The sequence below is a fragment of the Rattus norvegicus genome, chromosome 20, assembly GCF_036323735.1.
Source record: "Rattus norvegicus strain BN/NHsdMcwi chromosome 20, GRCr8, whole genome shotgun sequence".
NCBI lineage: Eukaryota > Metazoa > Chordata > Mammalia > Rodentia > Muridae > Rattus > Rattus norvegicus.
The window spans coordinates 11,431,344-11,445,901 of record NC_086038.1 but is presented as its reverse complement, the minus strand read 5'-3'; the positions used below and the strand labels follow the sequence as shown (position 1 = coordinate 11,445,901).

Genomic DNA, 14,558 nt, shown 5'->3' with positions numbered 1-14,558 from the left:
TCCCTTAGTCACGGACATTGTTACCCATCAGAGCAGGAGCACGATCCAGCTGTCTGTGACAAGGCCTACGGCCCTCCTGGCTACTGGAAGGAGCCCGATCCTAGGGTTTCCAGGAGCACGAGCCTTAAAACAGCCCTGGGAGAGAGCAGAGCGGCCATACCTGTTTTCCTCTTTCTGTGAGTTAGCGTCAGGGTCACCTTCCTGGAACAAAGTGCAGGAAACAAGACCTTGTGACTCCTGCTTTCTTCCCACCTGGCAGGGACAGTTCTGCTAGAGGATTCTGTCCCGTCTTAATCAGGGTTTCTATTGCTGTGATAAAACCTTGACCTAAAGCAAGTTAGGGAGGGAAGGGCTTATTTCAGCTCACACTTCCACAGCACGGTCCATCACTGTGGGAAGTCGGCACAAAAGCTCACACAAGGCAGGAACCTGGAGGCAGGAGCTGATGGCAGAGACCTTGGAGGGATGCTGCTTACTGGCTTGTTCTCCTGGCTTGCTCAACCTGCTCCCTTACAGCACCCAGGACCAGCAGCCCACGGTGAGCTGGGCTCTTCCATATCCACCATCAAGTAAATAGATGAACCACAGTCTTGCCCACAATCAATCAGGCGAGGGTGTCCGTGTCCCTCCCCACCCCCCTCCCCGGCACCGAACCCAGAGCCTTGTGCTTGCTAGGCAAGCGCTCTACCACTGAGCTAAATCCCCAACCCCCCCCCCTTTTTTTTAATTAAAGTTTCCTTTTCCGGGGTTGGGGATTTGGCTCAGTGGTAGAGCGCTTGCCTAGTAAGCGCAAGGCCCTGGGTTCGATTCCCAGCTCCGAAAAAAAGAATAGAAAAAAAAAAGTTTCCTTTTCCAAAAGGACCTTAGCTTGTATCAAGGTGAAAGAAAACCAGCCAGGATATGCCCCAAAGCTCTAGTCAACCCCACTGCCCCTCCACTTGTTTCTGCCTCCCCTCATCCCAGCACCTCACAGCTCAGGTACGACAGTGTCTCTCTATGCCCAATGGCACCCCATCCCTACCCCTACCTACCTTGATCTCCCTTTTCATCCTTCTCTTTCCTAGACACAAAGAGATGGTCCTACACCCTTAAAACAGTGGTTCTCGGGGGTTGGGGATTTAGCTCAGTGGTAGAGTGCTTGCCTAGCGCAAGACCCTGGGTTCCGTCCTCAGCTGGTGGGGGGGGGAGGGGGGCTCTCAACTTGTAGGGGTGGGGTGGGGTGAAATGGCCCTTTTCCAGGAGTCACCTAAAACCATCAGAAATATCAAATATTTATATTACGATTCATAACAGTAGCAAAATTACAATTATGAAGTAGCAACAAAGGTTGCAGAACCTAGGCTCAACTTCGCCTTACATAGTGAGGGGTTTGACATGGTCACTAAACTCCAAAGGGACAGACCCTGGCTCCGGGCTTCTATGCCGAGTTCTGCAGTGTGTCCCTGCTTCTGGGATATGAGAAGCAGAACTTGTGGGGGAACAGACAGACAGGGCTAAAATAAAGGCTCCCGGCTGAAGACAAGGCTCTCACCCAGCAGCAGGGACCTTGGAAGTCAAAAGCAGAGCCTTCTGCTCTCTGCAGGTCCTGATCTCTCTAAACCTACGTCGATTTTCTCATTGCTGAGAAAGCACTTTGGCTAGAAAAAAAATAAACAAGCAACAACATATGAACCCTTCGTGGAGGCTCACGGGAGTTGTTTCACGTCATGTTGTACGCATCTGGCGGCGTCCGCTCATCCAAACACCTGCCATTCATCTAAGTGGCAGCTTCCAGCCTCTCCAGAGCCCTACAGGCTCCACTTTGCACCATTTAAGCTGATTCCCGATACCCACGTCATCACTGTGCTGTTGGCCTGACTCCCATGGGGACAGAGAAGTCATTTCGTGACGATGTTATCACCACTTTTGGCTTTTGCTTCGCTAAAATATTTTGCCTCTTGGACATGAAGATGGCCGCCCCAGCTCTCACAACTTCCATTATGCTCTATGCCGTTCCCTCGCCTTGTCTGAGGTGGCAGGGATGAGGCACTGCTCAACACGGTCACCCAAGCGTCCTGACAAGTTTTTTTTTTTTAACAGAGACTAAAATAAAACCAAAACTTTTGGCCCTGGCACAGAACTCCAGTTTGAAACGGAGTTAAGAGAGACATTTTTAAGAGAGACTTTTTTTTTTAAAAGATTTATTTATTTTATGTACGTAAGTACACTGTAGCTGTCCTCAGACACACCAGAAGAGGGCATCGGATCCCATTACAGATGGCTGTGAGCCACCATGTGGTTGCTGGGAATTGAACTCAGGACCTCTGGAAGAGCAGTCAGTGCTCTTAACCTCTGAGCCATCTCTCCAGCCCCTTAAGAGAGACTTTTAAAAGTACTTTTTACTTATTTATACATATGCCTATTTGTGTGTGTGCTCACGCATGTACATGCTTGTATGTGTGTGTGTGTGCATGCGTGTGTGCATATGCGTGTGCATGTGTGTGTAGGTCAGAGACTGACATTGGGTGCTGTCACAGATTGCTCTTCACCTTTTTTGTGGTGGTTGTTGTTCAACAGGGTCTCACTGAACCTAGAGCTCACCGATCGGCTACACTGGCCAGCCATCAAGTCCCAGGCATCCTCCTGTCTCTACCTCCCCCAGTCTGGGATTACAGGTGTAAGTGGCCCTGTCCAATTTTTCCGGTTTTGTTCTACCTGGTTTCTGGGGGCTCAAGCTGAGAACCCCAGGCTTACAGGGCACACACAATGCTGACACACACAATGCTGGCACACACAATGCTGGCACACACAATGCTGACACACACAATGCTGACCAGCCATTTCCCCAGCCCTCTTTGACTGTGGCCTAGCAGCGGATTTTGTTAAGTTTTAAAGTCATTATCTTCAAAGAGTTTCTAAGGAATTTAAATGAGGCCATTGCAGGATCTTTCCGGAGGGCACCTGACATGATGACAATTGATAGGTTAAAACTCTAGGTCTCAGGAATACAGGAAACCAGAGTAGCTCCAATGTAAACAAGCTAACTGGCTTGTTTGTGAGGTTCCCAGAAAGTGCCGGTGGCAGCTGAATTCAGGGGGTTCTTCCCAAGGACATTCGGGACTTAGGCCTAGATGGATATTTTAATGTGCTGCTATTTCAACGTGAACTTCTTTAACATGTTCCTCTTTCTACACAAGGAACATTATCCCTTCAGCAGAAACTGATGCTAATTATTCTAGAATTCTTGTTTGGTGAGAGGCTTGAGACAGACTCCAGAGTGAGATTTCCCTCTCCTATCCCATGACCCCTAATATCTTTCTATCCTATATCAACTTGACCTTCCAGAGCCCCAAGGCAGATGACTATTTCATAGACTGAGCATCAGGACGGGAAAGCTGATCACCCGTGGAGACGGATGACTGCGAGAAGTTCTTGCCTCTTCCACCCCTCATGAGGGTCCTTGGTCATCTGGCTGCACGCAGCCTTTCTCTCTGTTTAATGGGCCACTGCGGCCATTTTAGTTCATGGCACCCAGGGGGCTGAATTCCATCACAGACAGGATCCTCTCACAGGCACAGACAATCAGTGTAGGTGACAAAGTCCCTGCAGGAACCCTTATCTAGCAAGGACAGGACAAGGGTCACAGGAAAGTCCTTAACAACAGAACGAAGTGCTCCACTAGCCCCAGAGGCCTTCCAGAATGTGACACTGTCTCTGGATTGCTCACACCTTGGGGGCAAAACTCAGGCTCAGATATGGGCTTGATTCTAGAGTGTCTCAGATTTCACTATTAGCTAGCTGTCACCCTGAGCTACACTGTTCCTACCTCAGGGGGCCCACAGTATCCTCTGTAGAGGGCTAACTTGGCCTCCCAGAATTCAGTGCTAGAAGAATTAAGACCTAGGGGGTTTTTGTCAACTGAGGGATGGCCCTGCCCCCTTCTAAGGATTGACAGGTCACCCCCTACAAGGAATAAATGGATCGGTGAGGACTGTGGCCTCCCAGCACTCAATCTTGTGGGATGAATATTGTTACCCAGACCCTGCAGAGATCCACTGAAGGCTTGGTCCAATCAGGTTGGGGTTCTACTAGAAAGCTAGAAGAGCTACAGGTGAGGTCTTCCCAGAGGAGGACAGACCACACAACTGTGTTTTTTAAAATTTGTGATGTTTTTAAGTTTACAATTTCATGTTGGGCCACATTCATAGCCATCCTGGGGTGTCCATGTGACCCATGGGCTAGGTTGGGACTTGCTTGGGAGAGCATCTGCTAGCCCCCACATGGTACAGCAGCTGTAGAAAGGGAACGTGTTTGTGTCTAAGCATCAGAGTGTGCGGAGGGGAGAGAGAGCCATCGATGGGTGGATGGACAGACCAACAAACAGAAGGAGAGGCTGAGATAGATGGAGTCTGTCTCGGTCCCTGTTCTATGGCGATGAAGAGACATCATGGCCAAGGCGATTTTTATAATAGTAAGCACTTAACTGTGGGTCTGCTTACAGTTTCAGAGTCTTAATCTATTAGCATCACTATAAGAGTATGATTGTAGGCAGGCGGGCAGGCAAGTGCTACAGAAGACATTGAGAGCTACATCCTGATTCACAAGCAAAGGTAGAACCTGGGCCTGGTTTAGGATTTTGAAACCTCAAGCCCAACCCTACCCCCATCTCCCACCCCCCACCTCCCACTCCTCCCACTTACCCCTCCCCCTCACACTTTCTCCAACAAGGCCATGCCTCCTCATCCTTCTAATCCGTTTAAACAGTCCTGCTCCCTGGTGACTAAGCACTCAAATATTTGAGCCTATGGCTGCCAACTTATTCAAACCATCCCAGGGTCTAAACACTCCAAGACAGCAGTGTCATTCCTGTCACAGCATAAGCTCACCTGGCACGCACCCCAGCTCTGTACCTCAGCTGGGTTCATTCATGTCCCTGAGCCTCAGTCTCCTCCTCTCCCTTCGTAAGACCCATGATTGTGGGTTCCTGAGGCAGCCCCAGAGACCAGTGTCTGAACTGGGATAGAGGTGAGGTATAGTTTAGCTCTGACTTGAAGACCTGGCTGGAGAAACCAGGTCTGTAGCTGTTGCAGGAACTCAGGGAAGCTACAGAGCTGCAGGTAGAGAGGGGACCAAAGGCTTGGATATGGGTGATGTCTTGGTTAGGGAGGACCTGGAAGCCACCCAGTCAAACAATTGACAGTGACACTCACCGTGAGGAAGTTTGAACAAGAAATGGGGAGGGAGGAGAGGCAGAATGAGCTGTTCCTTGGGTCTGGAGGTAAGAGAGTCAGGTGAGGCCTTTGAACCTACAGAGGTACAGTAAGGAACCCATTCCTTTGCTGAAGATATGTCTCAGTTAAGGTTTCTATTGCTATACAAAGACCCCATGACCAAAGCAACTCCTGTAAAGGACAGCATTTCTTTGGGGGCTAGGTTATAGGTTCAGTGGTTCAGACCATTATCATCATGGTGGGAAGCCTGGTGACACGCAGGCAGACATGGTGCTGGAGAGCCTGTGGGGGCCATTTTCAGTCAAACAACTACTGGATATAAAGGGACCCAGGTTGTTTCCCTTTCATGTGTGTCCCTAAGAAAAGGAGAGCTGGGCTGCAGAGATGGCTCAGCAGTTTAGAGCACTGACTGCTCCTCCAGAGGTCCTGAGTTCAATTCCCAGCAACAACATGGTGGCTCACAACCATCTGTAATGGGATCCGATGCCCTCTTCTGGTGTGTCTGAAGATAGCTAAGGTGTACTCATATTGGGGGTGGGGTGACGGTGGGGGATGAGGCCTGGTGGCAGGCTTTAAAGGCCTTGGGTCTGAGACTCCAACTCTGCAGTTCTGTAAGGAAGGCTCACAGAGGTCAGACAGGCAGCTGCTTGCGGCTGTGTATAAGCTGTGTGTGTGAGCAAGCTGTGTGTGCGAGCGTATACATTAAAACTGACTTCCCAGCCTAGACAAATGGCTGGGCGTAGGTCTGGGAGTCTCTATGGGGCTCAGTGTAGAGGTTCAGCAGGAGGTTAGCTTTAGAATTTGGCTTAATTACCAAACCGAGGGAAGAAGAATAATAGCTTAGGGGCTTCCTCCGGAGTTCTCTGTCCTAGGGGTGGGGGGGGCGGGGGTGAGGGGTAGGGGATGGGGGGTGGGGGGTGGGGGTGGGGGGGGTGGTCCTCGAAATGTGGCTTTTATTTTGTAACAAAGCAAATGTTTTAATGTTTTCTTTCCTTCAACAAATAAATACCAGCTCCAACACATGTCTGAGGAGACTGTAATAATAAACCCAAATACCGGTGACAGACAGGAGGAAGTGGCCTTTGCTCTCCCCAAAGGAAGGTTGGAGCTAACGACCCAAGAAGTCACAGAACTTAGGCTCCCTGTGGATCCCCGGAAAACCAAGACACCCCTGCTAGGTTTCTGTGAGGTCCAGTTTTTTGTTTTTTTGTTTTTTGTTTTCAGCCAGGAGACTTAGTGAAGTGGGATCAGGAGTCTGATTCTCCACTCTCAGTCCCAAGGAAGGGCTCTGCACAAAGCCAGTACTGCGTGCGTTATCTATGCTTAGAACAAAAACAAAACAAAACAACAAAAAACAAGACTGGCCCAGAGTATTGCTGCAAGTCTTTAATTCCAACACCCAGGAGGTAGAGGCAGGCAGATCTCTGTGAGTTCAAGACCAGCATCAGCTACAGAGTGAGTTCCAGGACAGTCAGGGTTAGGAGAGTGGGGGTGGGAGTCGGGGGGGGGGGGGGGGGGGGGTAACGGGAGGACACTAGTCTTAAAAAACAAAACAACCCAGGACCGCAGTAATTTGCAACTCAAATGTGGCATCCGCCAATCCAGGGACACAGCCTAGGGGTAAGGTAAGGTGGCGTTTTTCTAGCCAGCACAGCTGTCCAGGACCCCTGTGTGGTGAAGAGCAGCCCCTACATAGTCTATTAATTACCAAGGTCCAAAACTTTAACTCCCAAAAGACAGACTGCTAGGAAGGAGGGCATACAAATTTAGCGTTAAGCTTAGGTACTTGGATGATTTCCAGACAGAAAGGGAAAAACCCAGAGATGGGGTTGGGGATTTAGCTCAGTGGTAGAGCGCTTGCCTAGGAAGCGCAAGGCCCTGGGTTCGGTCCCCAGCTCCGAAAAAAAGAACAAAAAAAAAAAAAAAAAAAAAAACCAGAGAAATCCAGTTGTACAGGCCGTCTTAATAGAAAGTGATACACAGTATGGAAAAGGATAGGGAGGTTAGGCTCCTCGGGGCCGTGGCCTGAGGCCCTTCCGTGAGGTCCTTCCTACTGGTGCGTTCATTGCTTTCCCAGCAGTGGGACACAGTCACACAAGGACACTGTGCCCTGATGTTGACAAGAGTAGAGTGGGCTCCTCTTATGCCCACGAGGCTCAAAAACCCTGGGGTCCTGTAGTTTGTTATCTTATGGAGCTGGGGGGGAGGGGTGTCCCAGGACAAAAGTCCATATGTCCTCAGGGTGTTTTCAATTAATGGGGTGCCCATCCTGTCTGACAACCAAGTGTCCTGTACTCCTAACCTGTCAGTCAACAATGAGAGTTCTCCCTCCCTCCCTCCCATCCAATCAACACGGCACCCTCCCTTCCCGTCCTGTCTGTCAATTGGGTATATTCTGCTTAGCAATCGGTCAACAGGCTAGCCCACTTCCTACCCAGTCAATACAGTTTGGCCATCTGCATTGACCCAGTCAACCTCCCCTGCCCCCGCTCTCCCACACAGTCAACAGGATGCCCTCCTCTTAAGTCCAGTCAGTGAATGGCACCACCCTTTCCATCACCACTCAGAGCCCTCCCTGCTGTCTAGCCCGGCACTTCCTGGACAGCTTCATCTAGCCCCATGGCTCCAAAGAGCGTACCACTGCCTGGTCCTGTGACCTTGTGTGTCACATTGTCTTAAAACAAGCATCCCCCCCCCCCTCCCCGCTTCAGACACTAGGACTCCTGTAACAACATTGCATGTGGGAAACAAACATGAGTGCTAAGCTCCTCAAATCCACCATGGGCCCTCAGGGTGGCCTTCCTTGCAGCAGACAGCACCAGGATGCACCTGTTCCTTCTGCAGATGACAGGTGTGCACAGGGACGCCTCATGTCCCCCGCAACCTCATGTTCCACACCGACCTCACCCATGTCACACACACCTGTGTAACACACACATACCTCACGCTCCTACCTCACACACCTCACACCTACTTCACAACTCACCTGTCTCGTACACGTACGTCACACACACAAACACACCTACCTCATACGCACGCCTCAAATCCACACCCACTTTTCACGGCACACCTCACATACATGCCCACTTCACACGCATATCTCACACACGCCTACCTCACATACACTTGCCCCACACGTACGTCACACACCTACTTCATACATACCTTTCTCATATACATACTTACCTCTTAAACACATGTCTCATACCTGCCCACCTCACTCCTCACACATATATCACACACACTTTACATATACACCTCTCTTAGCTCTCACATCTCTCTCTCTCACACACACACACACACACACTCCTTTCATACATACCTACCCATGTCCCCTCTACGAATACCTCACGCCTGCTCGCCCACACCACATAGGCTTAACCTCAAACAGACACGCACTGCACGCTTACCTACCTCACATATGCTCACCCACGCTTGACAGACGTGTGGCATCCCCAGCCACTTCTTTGCCTTGAAAGAATCACACAGTGACCACACCAGCATCTGCCCTGTCAGGCCTGAGTGCTCCCAAGCCTCATGTGATCCCCAGACCTCCTCAGGCCAAGAGCCGGCACTTCTTGGCCTTCTGCTGCTACCAGTGATTCAAAAGTATCGACATTGCTCCCTGTAAAAGTCAAATTCGCCTCTAGGGAAGTGAACGGGAGCCAAGAGACTCACTAGTGGTATCGGGTCTTCACAGATCATGAGAGCTGCTGATGCTGAAGACTGAGCCAGGGCTCAGAGCCACGCCTGCCGTTGGGAAGTCTGCTGAAGTGATTTCCTTTCTTTCTTTCCATCTTGCATTTTGAGGATGGAAAAAGTACGGGGAAGAAAAAAAAGCTGGTGTTGTGCTCCTCCAGTATGGTGGACTCCACATGCGGTGGGGACAAGATGGTGGGAGGAGGGCATACAGACAGGAGGTGAAGGAGGGAATGGAGGACTAGAGAGCAAATAAATCCCTGTTAGGGAAGAGGCGGGTCGGTATACCTTATCCTGTCTGCTTTTTGCAGCAGAGTGTCCACCAGGAGCTATGGGCTCTCGTGGGCAAACACCTACCTCTTTCTACTCTGGGAAGACCCAAGGATTCATGGCAGACTGTTGGGTAAGAAGCGACCCTTAAATTTTCTCCTCAAGGCAGCCCACTGAGGCCCCTTTCTACTTCAGGTGACTGGACCTGATGTACTAATGATGGGACAGCCAGAAAGGGAACCCAACTGAGAGGCCCAGCAGGAGGATGGGAACTTCAGCAGAAAACCCTTAGCAAGATGGTAGGGTGCTAGCTGTGGATTCTCAGCGGGAAGATAGAGGCTTGACCAGGGACCATTCTGCAGGAGGGGGTAGGGCCTGACTAGGGAGCCTCATCAGGAGGATGATGGCTCAATCCAGGAGACCTTTGGGGGAAGAGGGGTAGGAATGACAATACCCTTGCCCAGGGAGGATCTGGGCCTTTCCCTGACCCTACTGAATCAAATGGCTTTGATTAGAGCATCTTGTTACTCTGGAATAGTTCTATCCCCTTAGTCATTCATCTATCAGAGAGATGCCCATGGGGAATGACCACAGTGGAACCATCCCCTTAGACCAGTCAAGGTTATGTGAGACAATGAATCCCATCTCAGTGGGAGAATCGACTTAACTCATGCTGGCCAAGCACCGTGACTCTTTTTGTTGAAATGACATCAGGTAGAACCTCCAGGTTTTGACAAAGACCAGCAGCCAACCTGCTCCCTCCCATACCTCGGCCACAACCATCAGACCGTGCCCAGGCTAGTCTGAGGGAGGAGAAGCAGCATGTGTACAGCCATGTGAGTCACCAGCTAACTAAGCTCTGAATGTGAACGAGCCCAGACAAGACCCCAACAAATATAAAGACATGTCACACATCCTGAGCTGGCTGCTACAGTCAGATCCTCCAGCAGGAATGAACAGTTGCTCCCAGAGGAGGTGGGACTCATAGCCAGCTTTAACAAGAAGCTAGCAAAACCAGATCTGTAGAAAGTACAGAAAGGTCCAACTTGATTTTGGTAAGATTTTAAATAGTTGAACCCAACTGTTGATGTTACACATTTACTCAAGAGTTACCATGGATGGCCTGGAGAGATGGCTCAGCAGTTAGGAGCACTGACTGCTCTTCCAAAGGTCCTGGGTTCAACTCCCAGCAATCACATGGTGGCTCACAACATCTGTAATGGGATCTGATGCCCTCTTCAGGTGTATCTGAAGACATCAATGGTGTACTCATATACATAAAATAAATAAATAAAATCTTTAAAAGAAGAGTTACCATGGAGTCTTAACTAGGTTTTCTCTGTGGCATCACCAAACTAAAACATTAACTTTGGTACAAACTAACAATCAAATGGCACTGTCGGAATCCCCCAGTCCTTTACCAGTGTCCTCCATTCCAGGGTACCTGGTGGTATTTTCTCAAGTATCCCTCAATTTCTCAAGCCTGGGACAGTTTCTCAGTCTCTGCTATCTTTCATGACCTTGATACTCTTGAAGAGCTCTCTCTGGGCAGACTCCTGAAAGCCCAAATGGACTGTCCAGTGCCTCTCAGAGTTAGACTCGGGTATGAACTTGAAGAGTCAAGTGTCTTTCCCATCACACTAGACATGGTACAGAGGTCACCAAGAGTTATTATTGTAACACTGGTCTTGGCCCTCTTGGGTGAAGTGGTTTTCTCCCACTGTTTCTCCTTTCATTCTGCTGATGGGAAATGGGTCACTAGGTCAAGTGGTTCATTAAGGGGTAAGGATGCTAAACATTATACAGGAAATATTATTAATACTGAAGCCAGGCAAATATCCTGCCTTTCTCGGAAAGTTCTACCCTCTAACCTGAGCATTCACCCACAGATCTTGGCACAATGGTGATGAAACAGAATAGACTTTTCCCTTCACTCCTTTTAACATAGTAATTCAAATTTTATTGTCATTATTTCTCTCTCCTAATTTATTATGAAATCAATGTGGACTTTGCAGGTGCTTATTTTATTCGGAGGGCTGTAAGTCAGCAGTATCTTTATGTCTGCAACTGTGTATCTCCTGTCCACAAAAGAAACCATTCATAAAAGAAGGCACTAAGGCACTGGAGCGGTTTAGACAAACCAAAGCAGAAACAATGTGTTTCTTACAGAAAGCTCAAAGATAACCCCCAGGCAGGAGAATCATACACCCCCCAAAAAAATTATCGCTGGAGAGATGGCTCAGCGGTTAAGAGCACTGACTGCTCTTCTAGAGGTCCTGAGTTCAAATCCCAGCAACCACATGGTGGCTCACAACCATCTGTAATGGGATCTGATGCCCTCTTCTGGTGTGTCTGAAGACAGCTACAGTGTACTTGTATAAAATAAATAAATAAATCTTAAAAAAAAAAAAAAGTCCTGACCTCCGGTTTGCACGAAGTCTTGGATTCAGTCTCCAGCTCAGCTTAAGGCAAGCATAGTAGGACACACTTACGATCCAGCACTTGGGAGGTAGAGGCGTGAGGATCAGAAGATCAAGGTCATCCTTGGCTATATAGAAAGTTTGGGGCTAACCTGAGCTTTTTGAGACCCTGTCTGTTAAGCTAAATTAAATTCACGAGCAGAATGAATGGAAGGGGCGTGCTCTAGTTCTCCCTTGCTGTGCACGTTCCGTGGTTCAAACCTCTCCCCTCATGCTCCTATATGGTTAGTCCATGTGGGCGTCTGGGCTACGACTTGAGGCCTCTTGCAGACACAGTCCAAATTCTGTGCAGTCTAGGTCTAGAGGTCCTGGGAGAGTCACCCCACGACTCTTTCAGGCCCCACCATTGTGGTCCTAAATGGCTGTCTAGGGTGTTCGCTGGCCACCCCACACTCCTCATCACAGCCTCTCCAACTCCCAACCAAAAAGACCTACAGAACCTCCTCATGGTGGAACCTTCCAGCTCAAGATGAGCAAATGCGGTGCCTGCCCAGTCAGGATTTCTGTTGTTGTGCTGAAACACCATGACCAAAAAGCAAGTTGGGGAGGAAAGGGCTTCTGTGGCCTATATTTGCAGATCACAGCTCATCGTTGAAGAAGTCAGGACAGGGACTCAAGCAGGGCAGGGACCTGGAGGCAGGGGCTGAGGCAGAGGCCATGGAGGGATGCTGCTTACTGGCTTGCTCCCCCTGGCTTGCTCAGCTTGCTTTCTTATAGTACCCAGAACCACCAGCCCAGGGATGGCTCCACCCACCATGAGCTGGACCCTCCCCCATCAATCACTAATTAAGGATCTTATGGGGGTATTTTCTCAATTGAGGTTCCCTCCTTTCAGATGACTCTAGCTTGTGTCGAGTAGACATAAAACTAGCCACCAGGGGGTTGGGGATTTAGCTCAGTGGTAGAGCACTTGCCTAGCAAATGCAAGGCCCTGGGTTCGGTCCCCAGCTCCTGAAAAAAAAAACAAAAAACTAGCCGCCAGCACTCTGCCTCCAGAGCTCATGGGTTTGGGTGGGTCCTGGGTAAATTTTGTTTTCCAGGCATCAAGAATCAGAATGAGGGCATAGGGCATAGTTCTTCTACCCACAGTGGGAACAGATTAGCATTTAAAGTTCCTGGCATTGTCAGACCAGAAAGTAATAATTCTTAAAAGTTAGCCTCTTAAAAGTCAAGGGAAGCCTGTCATGTCTAAGCGACTGTTATTAGAACAATGAGAGGCAGTTAGCAAGCAAACCGTGTGGGAATGCAGAATAATAATGAAGTTAAAAAAAAAAAAACCCAAAACTTTAAAGAGGATCATAAAAGAAAGGAAAGAGAACTGGGAGACAAGAAACCAGCAGTTACCCCAATGCTGGGAATTACATCAGACAAATGATACAGCGTACATCAAAGATTGGCGGCTGGGTTTTCAAACAGGAAACAAAAGTAAATGCCAACATTCAGAAAGGAGGAAACGACAGAGTTGTAAGGTGCGCCTGCCCTGTTAAAGGGAGTGGTGGGAGAGCAGCTTCTGGGCAACTGTGTGAGGAAATCAGGGGACTGACTGTAAGACATCCCCATGGCCAGTTGGCTGATGGGTGGTAAGTAGATTGAACATTTGTGGGGAGACCATGAACCGTAGCATGCCTCCTTCTTTTCCAGCTGGACCACTCTGAAAGCAAAGGGTGAAACTAAGAGTTGACAGTGTAACAGAGAAACTGGCAGGGTGGCTCAGTGGGCAGAGGAACCTGTGCAAGGCACAGACCCATGCCGTGGAGAGAGAGACCAGACTCCTGAATGTATCAGACCTCCACATGGGCGTCATGGTGTGTGCACACATGTGCTATGGCATGTGCACATGCACATGCACACACCTATAGACACAATACATCAATGTAAACAACTTTTTTTGTCTTTTTTTCAGAGCTGGGGACCGAACCCAGGGCCTTGCGCTTCCTAGGTAAGTGCTCTACCACTGAGCTAAATCCCCAGCCCCCGTAAACAACTTTTTTAAATGAGACAAACAAGAGGTATAAGCATGACCTCTCATCAGACCTCGAGCAGGGCACATTAGACCATGTGAAAAAACGAGGCAGCTCAGTGTGTGGGACTAGCATGCACGACACTGTGGGTTCTGTCCTAGAACCCCAGGGGGAATGGTAATAGCTTTTGTCATTAGAGGTCCCTACCAAGAAGATGAAAAAAAAAACCCAGAGAGATTGGGGTGTACATCATTCCCAGAATGGACAGATGCTTTGTGTAAAATGAATGTAGATGGTTTCGTCATTAACATACAGACCCAAGATGCAGGCTTAGCTAGTCAGGACCCCAGAAAGGCTCAAACTCACGGACCTCCCCCCACCAACTCCAAAAATTGCAAATTAAACCACAAGATACCTGGCTAGCAGTCAGGCCAAAGGGAAAAATCCTGATTCCAAGTGTCAGAGAGATGTAAGGACCTGGGGCTCTTGCTCGCTGCTGACATAGCAGGACCATTCACAGCCACATCATTCACAATGACTGGAAACACTTTGACATAGGACAGGAGGGGAGGCCCTAGATGTCTCAAAGTGACCTGGGCTCGGCAGGCAAACAGAACAATGCATGTGTTGCAGTATGGCAGCATCTCCATCCACCTCTCTCTGTCTGTCTCTCTCTGTCTCTGTCTGTCTCTGTCTCTCTGTCTCTGTCTGTCTCTGTCTCTCTGTCTCTGTCTGTCTCTGTCTCTCTGTCTCTGTCTGTCTCGGTCTCTCTGTCTGTCTGTCTCTGTCTCTCTGTCTGTCTGTCTCTGTCTCTCTGTCTGTCTCTGTCTGTCTCTGTCTGTCTCTGTCTCTCTGTCTCTCTGTCTCTGTCTCTCTGTCTCTCTCTCTGTCTCTCTCTCTGTCTCTGTCTCTCTGTCTCTGTCTCTCTGTCTCTGTCT

The 14,558-nt window shown here is 49.2% G+C and overlaps 1 non-coding gene across 1 annotated transcript; it reads left to right on the top strand.

The window, feature by feature from the left end:
* Positions 1-741: 741 nt before the first annotated feature.
* On the top strand, positions 742-822 carry Trnat-agu26 (transfer RNA threonine (anticodon AGU) 26). Its single transcript has one exon. It is a non-coding gene; the product is annotated as a tRNA-Thr (tRNA).
* The last annotated feature ends 13,736 nt before the right edge of the window (positions 823-14,558 follow it).